This window comes from Pan troglodytes, chromosome X (genome assembly GCF_028858775.2).
Source record: "Pan troglodytes isolate AG18354 chromosome X, NHGRI_mPanTro3-v2.0_pri, whole genome shotgun sequence".
NCBI lineage: Eukaryota > Metazoa > Chordata > Mammalia > Primates > Hominidae > Pan > Pan troglodytes.
The window spans coordinates 39,504,186-39,518,030 of record NC_072421.2 but is presented as its reverse complement, the minus strand read 5'-3'; the positions used below and the strand labels follow the sequence as shown (position 1 = coordinate 39,518,030).

The window sequence follows — 13,845 nt, the reverse complement described above, 5'->3', positions numbered from 1 at the left end:
AGATGTTTGCAGATGTGTGGCGTTATTTCTGAGGCCTCTTTTCTGTTCCTTTGGTCTACATATCTGTCTTGGTACCAGTACCATGCTGTTTTGGCTACTGTAGCCTTGTAGCATAGTTTGAAGTCAGGTGACCTGATGCCTCCAGCTTTGTTCTTTTTGCTTAGGATTGTCTTGCCTCTATGGGCTCTTTTTTGGTTCCATATGAAATTTAAAGTAGTTTTTTCTAATTGTGTGAAGAAAGTCAATGGTAGTTTGATAGGGACAGCATTGAATCTATAAATTACATTGGGCAGTATGGCCATTTTCACAACATTGATTCTTCCAATCAATGAGCATGGAATGTTTTTCCATTTGTTTGGATCCTCTCTTGTTTCCTTGAGCAGTGGTTTGTAGCTCTCCTTGAAGAGGTCCTTCACATCCCTTGTGAGTTGTATTCCTAGATATTTTATTCTCTTTGTAGCAATTGTGAATGGGAGTTCACTCATGATTTTGCTCTCTGTTTGTCTATTATTGGTGTACAGCAATGCTTGTGATTTTTACACATCGATTTTGTATCCTGAGACTTTGCTGAATTTGCTTATCAGCTTAAGGAGATTTTGGGCTGAGACAATGATGTTTTCTAAATATACAGTCATGTCATCTGCAGAGACAATTTGACCTCTTTTCTTACTGTTTGAATACCTTTTATTTCTTTCTCTTTCCTGATTACCCTGGTGAGAACTTCCAATACTATGTTGAATAGGAGTGGTGAGAGAGGGCATCCTTGTCTTGTGCCGGTTTTCAAAGGGAATGCTTGCAGCTTTTGCCCATTCAGTATGATATTGGCTGTGGGTTTGTCATAAATAGCTCTTATTATTTTGAGAAACGTTCCATCAATACCTAGTTTTTTGAGAGTTTTTAGCCTGAAGGGGTGTTGAATTTTGTCGAAGGCCTTTTCTGCATCTATTGAGATAATAATGTGGTTTTTGTCATTGCTTCTGTTTATGTGATGGATTACATTTATTGACTTGTATATGTTGAACCAGCCTTGCATCCCAGGGATGAAGCTGACTTGATCATGGTGGATAAGCTTTTTGATGTGCTGCTGGATTCGCTTTGCCAGTATTTTATTGAGGATTTTCGCATCGATGTTCATCAGGGATATTGGCCTGAATTTTTTGTTGTTGTTTTTGTGTCTTTGCCAGGTTTTGGTATCAGGATGATGCTGCCCTCATAAAATAAGTTAGGAAGAAGTCCTTCTTTTTCTATTGTTTAGAATAGTTTCAGAAGGAATGGTACCAGTTCCTCTTTGCACCTCTGGTAGAATTTGGCTGTTAATCTGTCTGGCAGAAATTGTTGTTGGTCTATTCAGGGATTCGACTTCTTCCTAATTTAGTCTTTGGAGCATGTATGTGTCCAGGAATTTATCCATTTCTTCTAGATTTTCTAGTTTATTTGCGTAGAGGTGTTTATTGTATTTTCTGACGGTCATTTGTATTTCTGTGGAATCAGTAGTAATATCCCCTTTATCATTTTTTATTGTGTCTATTTGATTCTTCCCTCTTTTCTTCTTTATTAGTCTGGCTAGTGGCCTATTTTGTTAACCTTTTAAAAAAAACCAGCTCCTGTATTCATTGATTTTTTGGAGGGTTTTTCGTATCTTTATCTCCTTCAGTTGTGCTCTGATCTTAGTTATTTCTTGTTTTCTGCTAGCTTTTGAATTTGTTTGCTCTTGCTTCTCTAGTTCTTTTAATTGTGATGTTAGAGTGTCGATTTTAGATCTTTCCTGTCTTCTCCTGTGGGCATTTAGTGCTATAAATTTCCCTCTAAACACTGTTTTAGGTGTGTCCCAGAGATTCTAGTATATTGTGTCTTTGTTTTCATTGGTTTCAAAGAACTTATTTACTTCTGCCTTAATTTCATTATTTACCCAGTAGTCATTCAGGAGCAAGTTGCTCAGCTTCCATGTAGTTGTGCGATTCTAATTTGATTGCACTGTTGTCTGAGAGATTGTTTGTTATGATTTCCGTTCTTTTGCATTTGCTGAGGAGTGTTTTACTTCCAAGTATGTGATCAATTTTAGAATAAATGCTATTTGGTGCTGAGGAGTGTTTTACTTCCAAGTATGTGATCAATTTTAGAATAAATGTTATTTGGTGCTGAGAAGAATGTATATTCTGTTGATTTGGGGTGGAGAGTTCTGTAGATGTCTATTAGGTCTGCTTGGTACAGAGCTGAGTTCAAGTTCTGAATATCCTTGTTAATTTTCTGTCTCCTTGATCTGTCTATTATTGACAGTGGGGTGTTAAAGTCTCACACTTGTGTGGGAGCCTAAATCTTATTATAGGTCTCTAAGAACTTGCTTTATGAATCTGGGTGCTCCTGTATTGGGTGCATATATATTTATATACTTAGGATAGTTAGCTCTTCTTGTTGCATTGATCCCTTTACCGTTATGTAATGCCCTTCTTTGTCTTTTTTGATCATTGTTGGTTTAAAGTCTGTTTTATCAGAGACTAGGATTGCAACCCTTGCTTTTTCGTTTGTTTGTTTGTTTGCTTTCCATTTGCTTGGTAAATATTCATTCCTCCATTCCTTTATTTTGAGCCTACGTGTGTCTTTGCACATGACATGGGTCTTGACTCTTTATCCAATTTGCCAGTCTGTGTCTTTTAATTGAGGCATTTAGCCAGTTTACATTTAAGGTCAATATTGTTATGTGTGAATTTGATCCTGTCATTATGAAGCTAGCTGGTTATTTTGCACCATTAGTGGATTCAGTTTCTTCATAGTGTCGATGGTCTTTACAATTTGGTATGTTTTTGCAGTGACTGGTACTAGTTTTTCCTTTCCATGTTTAGTGCTTCATTCAGGAGCTCTTGTAAGGCAGGCCTGGTTGTGACAATATCTCAGCATTTGCTTGTCTGTAAAGGATTTTATTTCTCTTTCACTTATGAGGCTTAGTTTGGCTGGATATGAAATTCTTGGTTGAAAACTCTTTTCTTTAAAAATGTTGAGCTGGGTGCAGTGGCTCACGCCTGTAATCCCAGCACTTTGGGAGGCCAAGGCGGGTGGATCACAAGGTCGGGAGATTGAGACCATCCTGGCTAACACGGTGAAACCCATCTTTACTAAAAATACAAAAAAATTAGCCAGGCATGGTGGCGGGTGCCTGTAGTCCCAGCTACGCAGGAGGCTGAAGCAGGAGAAGGGCATGAACCCGGGAGGTGGAGATTGCAGTGAGCCGAGATCACACCAGTGCCCTGCAGCCTGGGCGACAGAGTGAGACTCCGTCTCACAAAAAAAAAAAAAAAAAGAGAGAGAGAGAGAGAATATTGGCCTCCACTCTCTTCTGGCTTGTAGGGTTTCTGCAGAGAGATCCACTGTTAGTCTGATGGGCTTCCCTTTGTGGGTAACCCGGCCTTTCTCTCTGGCTGTCCTTAACATTTTTTCCGTCATTTGAACCTTGATGAATCTGACAATTATGTGCCTTGGGGTTGTGCTTCTCATGGATTATCTTTGCAGTGTTCTCTGTATTTCCTGAATTTGAATGTTGGTCTGTCTTGCAAGGTTGGGGAAGTTCTCCTGCATAATATCCTGAAGAGTGTTTTCCAACTTGGTTCCATTCTCCCCATCAGTTTAAGGTACACCAATCAAATGTAGGTTTGGTCTTCTCACATAGTACCATATTTCTTGGAGGCTTTGTTTGTTCCTTTTCATTCTTTTTTATCTAATCTTGTCTTCATGCTTTATTTCATTAAGTTGATCTTCAATCTCTGATATCCTTTCTTCCGCTTGACCAATTTGGCTATTGATACCTGTGCATGCTTCACGAAGTTCTCGTGCTGTGTTTTTCAGCTCCATCAAGTCATTTATATTCTTTTCCAAACTGGTTATTCTAGTTAGCAATTCCTCTAACCTTTTTTCAAGGTTCTTAGCTTCCTTGCATTGGATTAGAACACGCTCCTTTAGCTTGGAGGAGTTTGTTATTACCCACCTTCTGAAGCCTACTTCTGTCAATTTGTCAAACTCATTCTCTGCCCAGTTTTGTTCCCTTGCTGGTGAGGAGTTGTGATCCTTTGGAGGAGAAGAGGCACTCTGGTTTTGGGAATTTTCAGCCTTTTTGTGCTGTTTTTTCCTCATCTTGGTGGATTTATCTACCTTTGGTCTTTGATGCTGTTGACCTTCGAATGGGGTTTCTGTGTGGACATCCTTTTCGTTGATGTTGATGCTATTCCTTTCTGTTTGTTAGTTTTCCTTTTAACAGTCAGGCCCCTCTGCTGCAGGTCTGCTGGAGTTTGCTGGAGGGCCACTCCAGACCCTGTTTGCCTGGGTATCACCAGCGGAGGCTGCAGAACAGCAAAGATTGCTGCCTGTTCCTTTCTCTGGAAGCTTCATCCCAGAGGGGCACCCACAAGATGCTAGCCAGAGCTCTCCTGTATGAGGTGTCTGTCAACCCCTGCTGGGAGGTGTCTCCCAGTCAGGAGGCACGGGGGTCAGGGATCAACTTGAGGAGGCAGTCTGTCCCTTAGCAGAGCTCGAGCACTGTGCTGGGAGACCTGCTGCTTTCTTCAGAGCCAGCAGGCAAGAACATTTAAGTCTGCTAAAGCTGCTCCCACAGCCACCCCTTCCCTCAGGTGCTCTGTCCCAGAGAGATGAGAGTTTTATCTAGAAGCCCCTGACTGGGGCTGCTGCCTTTCTTTAAGAGATGCCCTGTCCAGAGAGGAGGAATCTAGAGAGGCAGTGTTGCTACACCAGCTTTGTCAAGCTGTGGTAGGCTCTATCCAGTTCCAACTTCCCTGCGGCTTTGTTTACACTGTGAGGGGAAAACCACCTAGTCAAGCTTCAGTAATGGTGGATGCCCCTCCCCCCACCAAGCTCAAGTGTCCCAGGTCGATTTCAGACTGCTGTCCTGGCAGTGAGAATTTCAAGCCAATGGATCATAGCTTGCTGGGTTCCATGGAAGTGGGATCCACTGAGCTAGACCACTTGGCTGCCTGGCTTCAGCCCCCTTTTCAGGGGAGTGAATGGTTCTGTCTCACTGGCATTCCAGGTGCCACTGGGGTATGAAAAAAAACTCTTGCAGCTAACTTTGTGTCTGCCCAAATGGCTGCCCATTTTTGTGCTTGAAACCCAGGGCCCTGGTGGCATAGTCACCTGAGGGAATCTCCTGGTCTATGGGTTATGAAGACTATGGGAAAAGCATAGTATCTTGTCCAGAGTGCACCATTCCTCATGGCACAGTCCCTCATGGCTTCTTTTGGCTAGGGGAGGGAGTTCCTTGACCCCTTATGCTTCCCAGGTGAGGTGATGCCCCACCCTGCTTTGGCTCCCTCTGTGGGCTGCACCCACTGTCTAATCAGTCCCAATTTGATGAGCCAGGTACCTCAGTTGGAAATCCAGAAATCTCCCGCCTTCTGCATTGATCTTGCTGGGAGCTGCAGACTGGAGCTGTTCCTATTTGGCCATCTTGCCCGCCGCCCCCCATCATTGTAGTTTTGATTTGCATTTTCCAAATGATTAGTGATGCTCAACATCTTTATTTGCTTATTGGACATTTGTATGTCTTCTTTGGAGAAATGGCTATTCAAGTCATTTGCCCATTTTTGAATTAATGTCATTGTTGAGTTTTAGAAGTTTTCTATACACTCTGTTATCAATTCCTTATCAGCTATAAAATTTGAAAGTATTTTCATCCATATCAGCTATATGATTTGAAAATATTCTCATCTGAATGTTTTTACCCTATTGATCTTATATTTTGACATATACATTTTAAAATTTTTCCTTTGTTTCTTTCATTGTCTGTGCCCTTGGTGTCATATCCAAGAAATCATTGCCAGATCTAGTGTTGTAAAGCTTTTGCCATATGTTTTCTTCTAACAGTTTTACAGTTTTAGGTCTTGTTTAGGTATTTGATCCATTTTGAGTTTATTTTTGTATACATTCTTAGGTAAGAGTTCAACATCATTTTTTGAATATGAATATCCAGGTTTCCCAGCATGCTTTGTTGAAAAGACTGTCTTTACCTCACTAAATGGTCTAAGCATCCTTGTCAAAACTCATTTGACCACACCATCTCATAAAGAAAGCAAAGATTTATTTCTGGGATACCTATTCTGTTTCATTGGTCTATATATCTATCTTATACCAGTACCACACTGCTTTGATTACTATAGCTTTGTAGTAAGTTTTGAAATCAGGAAGTGCCAGTCCCCAAGCTTTGTTCTTCTTTTTAAAGATTGTTTTGAGGTTTCTAAAAATGCCTTTCGAATTTAAATTTTTTTTATTTCTGCAAAAAAAGTCATAGGGATTTGATAGATATTGCACTGAATCTGTAGAACACTTTGAATAGTATGAGCATTTTAACAATACTGTCTTCCAATTCATAATCACGGATGTTCTTCCATTTATGTCTTCTTTGATTTATTTTAGCAATGCTTTTACTTTTCATTGTACAAGTCTTTCACTTCTTTGGTTAATTTCTAGATATTTTATTATTTTTAGTGCTATTGTAGATGACATTTTTTCCTAATTTCCCTTTCAAATCATTCATTGTTAGTATGTATGTAGAAATGCTATTGGTTTTGTGTGTTGACCTTTTATCCTGTTACTTTTCTGAATTAACTTAACAGTTCTAACAGTTTTTTGTGGAATTTTTAAGGTTTTTAAAAATATAATATTACATCATCTGTGAACAGAGATAATTTTTCCTCTTCCTTTTCAATTTGGATGTCTTTTACTTATTTTTCTTGCCTAATTGCTTTAGTTATAACTTCTGATACTATGCTGAGCAGAAAAGGCAAAAGTGGGCATTTTTGCCTCACTTCCAATTTTAAAGAAAAAGCTTTCAGTCTTTTACCATTGAGTATAATGTATGCTGTGGGTTTTTCATACATGGCTTTTATTTCTTTGAGGTGGTTTTATTTCTATTTCTAGTTTTTTTAGTCCTTTTATCATGAAAAGGTGTTGAATTCCATCAAATGCTATTTCTGTATCAATTGAGACAATCGTGGTTTTTCCCTTTCATTCTGTTAACCCTTTTCCCATTTAGAAAAAAAAGTGCAGTGAGCTGCCAAAACTTATTTAATTATACATAAACACTCTCTTTGAGGCTGAAGCAAATATGACTGATTTTTAATGTGAAAACAAAATATAAAAGCTGTTCCTGGAGTTATCTCTAAACAGAAATAACATCCGAATAGTCTGAATCATCAGAATCATCTATTATTTGGGAAAAATCGGATTTATCAAATGAATCTTCAGGCAACAAACATTCGAGAACGATCATACATAGGAATGCTATGTTTTATAGAATTTGACATTTTCAGTGATTGAGAATTATTATATTTTGTAAATGGAAATACCATTACTAAAAACAGAATGCTATAAATAGTATGACATCTTTTGTTTCCAAAGCTGATATATTAGAGTGATATAAAAATTATAATAAAAGTGAGACATTTTGTGGCAAAGTTGTCTTGGGATACATGCTACAGCTGCAAGCGCTGCCAGCGAGTATTCTCAGGGCAAATGGGAAAAGGGTTAATGTGGTGTATTATATTCATTAATTTTCATATGTTCAACCATCTTTGCATTTCAGGAATAAATCACGTTTAATCATAATGTATGAACCTTTTAATATGCTGTTGCATTTGGTTGGATAGTATTTTGTTGAGGATTTTTGCGTCACTGCTCATAAGAGATATGATGTGTATTTTTCTTGTAGTGTTTTGATATCAGGGTAATTTTGATACTTGGCTTTGATATCAGGGTAATTTTGGCCTCATAGAATGAGTTAGAGAGTATTGCCTCCTCTTCAATTTTTGGAATAGGTTGAGAATAATTGTTAGTTTTTAATTGTTTGGTAAAATTCACCAGTGAAGCCATTAGCTCCAGGAGTTTTCTTTGTCAGGAGATTTTTGATTACTGATTCAATCTCTTTACTAGTTATAGGTCTATTTGGATTTTATATTTCTTCATGATTTAGTCTTGGTAGATTTTGTGTTTCTAGGAGTTTTCCCATTTCATCTAGCTTATCCAATTTTTAAGATAGTACTCTTTCACAATACTTTTTATTTTTATGGAATTGGTAGTAACTTTCATTTCTGATTTTAATAATTTGAGTCTTCTCTCTTTTCTTCTTTGTCCATCAGCTAAAGATTTTATTGACTTTCTCTGTTGGTTTTCGATTATCTATTTCATTTATCTCTGCTCTAGTCTTTAGTATTTCCTTCTTTCTGCTACTTTTAGTTTTATTTTGTTACTATTTTGTATTTCTGTAAGTTGTGAAATTAGGTTGTTGACTTGAGATCTGTTTTGTTTTTAAATGTAAGCATTTTTTTCTGTAAATATTTTCCTGATCATTGCTTTTACTGAGTTCCACAAGTTTTGATGTATTGTGTATTTATTTTCATTCATCTTTCAGCATTTTCTCATTTCCCTTGTAATTTCTTCTTTGATCCATTGGTTGTTTAAAATTGTTAATTTCCAGAAAGTTGTGACTATTTCAGTTTTACTTTTGCTATTGATTCCTAACTTTACTTTATTGTGGTCCAAGAAGCTACATTTTGTGATATCTATCTGTTTAAATCATTTGAAACTTAATCTGTGTCCTAACATATGGCCTATCCTGGAAAATATTCCATGTGCAATTGAGAAGGATGTGTATGCTGTTGTTGTTGGGTAGAGTGTTCTGTATGTCTGTTAGAGCTACTTGGTTTGTTGCATTAAGTCCTCTGTTTTCTTGTTTACCTTTTGTCTGTTTTTCTACACATTATTAAGAATGTAATATTAAAGTATCCAACTACTATTGTAGTACTGTCTCTTATAACCTTTTTTGATTTAAAGTTGATTTTGTCTGATATTAGTATTAGTTACCCCTGCTCTCTTTTCATTGTTTGCATAAAATATTTTTTAATCCTTTCACTTTCACTATATTTGTATTTTTGGATATAATGTGAGTCTTTTGTGGAAAGGACATAGCTGGACTTTGAAAATTCATTCTGCTAATCTGTCTTTTTATTGGAGGGTTTAATCCATTTACATTTAAAGTAATTACTGATAAGGAGGGACTTACTTCTTTCATTTTGCTATTTTTGTCTATAAGCCTTATAGAAACCAAAAATTTCTTGCTCTTCATTTCCTGCATTACTGTCTTCTTTTGTGTTTATTTGCTTTTTTGTACTGAAATGTTTAAATTCCTTTTGTATATATTCTATAAACCTTTTCTTTGTGGATACCATGGGGATTACATTCAGCATCCTAAAGTTATAACACTCTGAAGTGAATTTATGTGAGCTTATCTTTAATAACACACAAAAACTCTACTCCTTTAATAGCTCTATCCTTGCCCCTTTTGGTTATTGGTGTTACAAATTACATCTTTGTACATTTTGTGCCCAAAACATAAACCAATAATTATTTTAAATGCTTAGTGTCTTAGGTTATGAAGAAAACAAATTGTGGACTTATAAAGCTAAATTATAGTAACACTAGCTTTTAGACTATTTTTTAAAAGGTATTAATCTCTGAAATCATGAGGGAAAATGTGTAATTACAAATTGTTAGAATAATGTTATCTTTTATAATTGCCCGTGTATGTACTTTTATTGAGATCTTTATTTCTTCATAGAGAGTTAACTTGCTGCTAGTGTTCTTTCATTTTACCCTGCAAAACTATCTTGAGCATTTCTTGCAGGGCAGGTCTAGTGGTAACAAACTCCCTCAGTTTCTGCTTATTTGGGGCTGTCTTACTTTCAGCCTCACTTTTGAAGGATAGTTTTGCTGAATATAGGATTCTTGGTTGACTTTTTTGTTTTTTCATTTAGCACCTTGACTCTATTAGCCCACTTCCTTCTGGCCTCCAAGTTTCTGACGAAAAATCTGCTCACAGTATTACTGAGGATTCCTTGTATCTGATGAATCACTTCTCTCTTGTTGCTTTCAAGATTCCCCTTTTGTCTTTGTCTTTCAAAAGTTTGATTATAACGTGTCTCAGTGAGGGTGTCTTTGAGGTCATCTTACTTGGAGTTTGTTGAGCTTCTTGGATGTTTATATTCATGCCCTTTAGCAAATTTGGGGAGTTTTGCTTCCATTAATTTTTCAAATATTCTCTCTGCCTTTTTCTGTCTCTCTTCTCCTGGAAATCCCACAATGTATATGTTGTTCCATTTGATGGTGTCTTACAGGTCCCTTAGGTTCTATGCACTCTTATTCAATCTCCTTTCTGTCTGTTCCTTAAGACTGAATAATTTCCATTGCCCTACCTTCAAGTTAACTGGTTATTTCTCCTGCCTTCTGAAATTTGCCTTTGAAGCCCTCTAGTGAATTTTTAATTTCAGTGATTATATTTTTCCACTCCATAATTTCTTTTTGTTTCTTTTTCAGCTTTCTATCTCTTGATTGACATTCCCATTTTGTTCACACATTGTTTTCTTGACTTTCTCCATATCTTCCTTTAGTTCTTTGAGCATCTTTAAGATAGTTGTTTTAAAGTAGTTGTCTAGTAGTCTGCCATTTGCTCTTTTTCAGGGACAGTTTTCATTGGCTTACTTTTTTCCCCTTTGAGTAGGTCATGCTTTACTCTCTTTTTGTATACTTTGTCAGTTTTGTTGTTGAAATCCAGGCATTTGAATCTAGTAATGTGGTAACTCCGGAAATCAAATTCCCCCCTTTCTGAGGATTTGTTATTTTTGTTATTTTTTTTCTTTCTTAATTGTTGTATTCTGTCTTTGTGCCAAGGATCAGCCTGAGGTGTAAACTTAAGATCTTCCCAGGCCTTTTCTGAGCCTGCACCTTTCCCTGGGCATGCACAGTCACTTTCTAATCTCTCTCATATACATAGTTGCTTTTGAATCTTTCTTTTTTTTTTCCGTAGAGATGGGGGTCTCACTATGTTGCCCAGGCTGGTCTTGAGCTTCTGGAATCAAGTGATTCTCCTGCCATGGCCTCACAAAATGCTGAGATTGCATGTGTGAGCTACTGCACCTGGTCTGAATATCTTTTTCTTTAGTGGCTGGCTCTAAAAAGGGGAAAAAGAGAAAAATGAAGGGAGAAAAAAAGAGTGCCAGCACTTTAAATCTCCTGGAAGTCATTTTAGCCAGAGGGGGAGGCTCTTGCAAAATGTGGGAAGGTGCAACAACAGTGGCGTCCCACCTTTTTGTGTTTCTATGATTAGAAATAGCAATCAGCAATCTGAGCACAGACCCTCAGTATTTGGAGGGCAGGGTTCTTATGTGTATCCTGGGCACTGCAAGCTATGTACAGGTTGTTCCAAGGAAAATGCACAGATGACTGCCACAGGGCTGAGAGTGGGTAGCTACTACTGTGCTAAGAGCTGAAATTAACCACAGTTTACCACCCATGCCTTCCACTGAAAGTTAAAAGCCTTCAATAAACTCTACAGTTCCAAAATAGTTACATCACACAGATTTTGCTAGTGCAATTGTTGTCTTCTTGGGGAAACATATTTATGGTGCTTTCTACTCTGTCATCTTCCCAGAATCCTCTTGTTTAATCTTTTCTCCTTTAAATTTTATTTTTTAGATTAACATACAGTAAAATGGATTTTTTTTGGGAGGGACATGTATTTCTATGACTTTTAACACCTTTTAATTCATGTGACCACCACCAATATCTGGATAAAGAACATTTACATTATCCAAAAGACTCACTCATGAAATCTCTTTGTAGCCACTCCTTGCCCCTACCTCTAACCCCTGGCACCCACTGATCTATTCTCTATCTCTATCATTTTGTCTTTTAGAGGATGTCATATAAAGTGGAATCATACAGAATGTTACCTTTTAAGACTGGATTCTTTTACTCAGCCTTTTAGAGTCATAAAGTTGTTTATTTTATCAATAGTGCATTCCTTTTTATTGCTGAATAATATTCCATTGTATGGCTGTAACACTGCTTTTTATCCCTTTTAAAGGGCATTTGGGTTGTTTGCAGTTTTTGGTGATTACAAATAGAGCTGTTCTAAACATTTGTGTACAGGTTTTGTGTGATTTACACGTAAGTACAGATGCTTCTTGACTTATGATGGAGTTGCATCCTGATGAACCCAACATAAGTAAAAAATATCATAAATTGAAAATGTCTTTAATGTTAGGAACACAGTTGTCCCTGATTTATGATGTTTAAACTTACAAACTTTTGACTTTATGATGGTGCAAAAGTGATGCACATTCAATATAAACCATAATCCCATTATAAGTTTTAAGGAGCTCCTCAACTTATGATGGAGTCACATCCTAACAAACCTATAATATAGTCAGAAAATTGTAAGTTGAATCACGGTAACTTGGGGACTGTATTTCATTTTTTTAGAGTATATAGAAATGGTAGTTTTTAAATTTCATCTTACAAATGTTCATTGCTAATATGTGGAAACATGATTGACTTTCTATTTCATCAATGTATTCTTAACCTCTCCTAAAATCACTCATTTTTTAAGGAGTTCTGAATTGTTTTGTTTTGTTTTTTATTCTTTCAGGTTTTTTATGTAAACCACAGTGTCATCTGCAAATAGGAACAGTTTTATTTTTTCCTCTTTAAGCTTTATCTCTTTTGATTTCTTGTCTATTGAACTGGCTAAGATTTCCACTATGATGCTGAATAGTACTGAGAGTGGACATCCTTGTGTTGTTCCCAATCTTACAGGAAGCATTCAGTCTTTCACCATGAAGTATATTATCTAGTGCTTGCTTCAACAGCATGTATACTAAATTTAGAACAAACGGAGAAGATTAGCATGGCTACTGTGCAAGGATGACACACAAATTTGTGAAACATTCCATATTTTTACGCTATAAAGCAACCACATAAACAAGTCTGCAAAATAACCAGCTAACATCATGATGACAGGATAAAATCCACACATATATATACTAACCTTAAATTTAAATGGGCTAAATGCCCAAATTAAAAGACACAGAGTGGCAAGCTAAAAAAAGAACCAAGACCCATTGGTATGCTGTCTTTAAGAGACCCATCTCGCATGCAATGACACACATAGGCTCAAAATGAAGGGATGGAGGAAAATCTACAAAACACATGGAAAACAGAAAAAGCAGGGGTTGCAATCCTTATTTTGAAAAAACTGACTTTAAACCAACAAAGATAAAAACAGACAGAGAAGGGCATTACATAATGATAAAGGGTTCAATTCAACAAGAAGATTTACCTAACCTAAATATATATGCACCCAACACAGCAGCACCCAGATTTATAAAGGAAGTCCTAGAGACCTGCAAAGAGACTTAGACTCCTAGACAACAATAGTGGAAAACTGTAACACCCCACTAACAATATTGCATGGATCACCGAGACAGAAAATTAAAAAATATATTCAGGACCTGAACTCAGCACTGGATAAAATGGACGTGATAGATATCTACAGAACTCTCCACCCTAAAACAACAGAAAATACATTCTTCTCATCACCAAATAGCACTTGCTCTGAAATCGATCACATAATCAGAAGCAAAACACTTCTCAGCAAATGCAAAAGAACTGAAATCATAACACACAGTCTCTCAGACCACAGCACAATCAAATACAAAATCAAGAGTAAGAAATTCATTCAAAACCACACAATTAGATGAAAATTGAATAACCTGCTTCTGAATGACTTTTGGGTAAATAATGAAATTAAGGAAGAAATCAAGAAGTTCTTTGAAACTAATGAGAACACAGAGACAACGTACCAGAATCTCTAGGACACAGCTAAGGCAGTGTTAAGATGGAAAGTTATAGCACTAAATGCCTAGATCAAAAAGTTAGATCTCAAGTTAACAACCAAACATCAAAACTGAAAGAATGAGAGAACCAAGAACAAAAAAATCCCAAAGCTAGCAG

The 13,845-nt window shown here is 36.8% G+C and overlaps 1 non-coding gene across 1 annotated transcript; it reads left to right on the top strand.

Annotated features, from left to right (window-relative positions):
- The first annotated feature begins 12,685 nt into the window (after positions 1-12,685).
- Positions 12,686-12,791, top strand: LOC112207144 (U6 spliceosomal RNA). The gene has a single exon (XR_002941612.1). It is a non-coding gene; the product is annotated as a U6 spliceosomal RNA (small nuclear RNA).
- Positions 12,792-13,845: the final 1,054 nt, after the last annotated feature.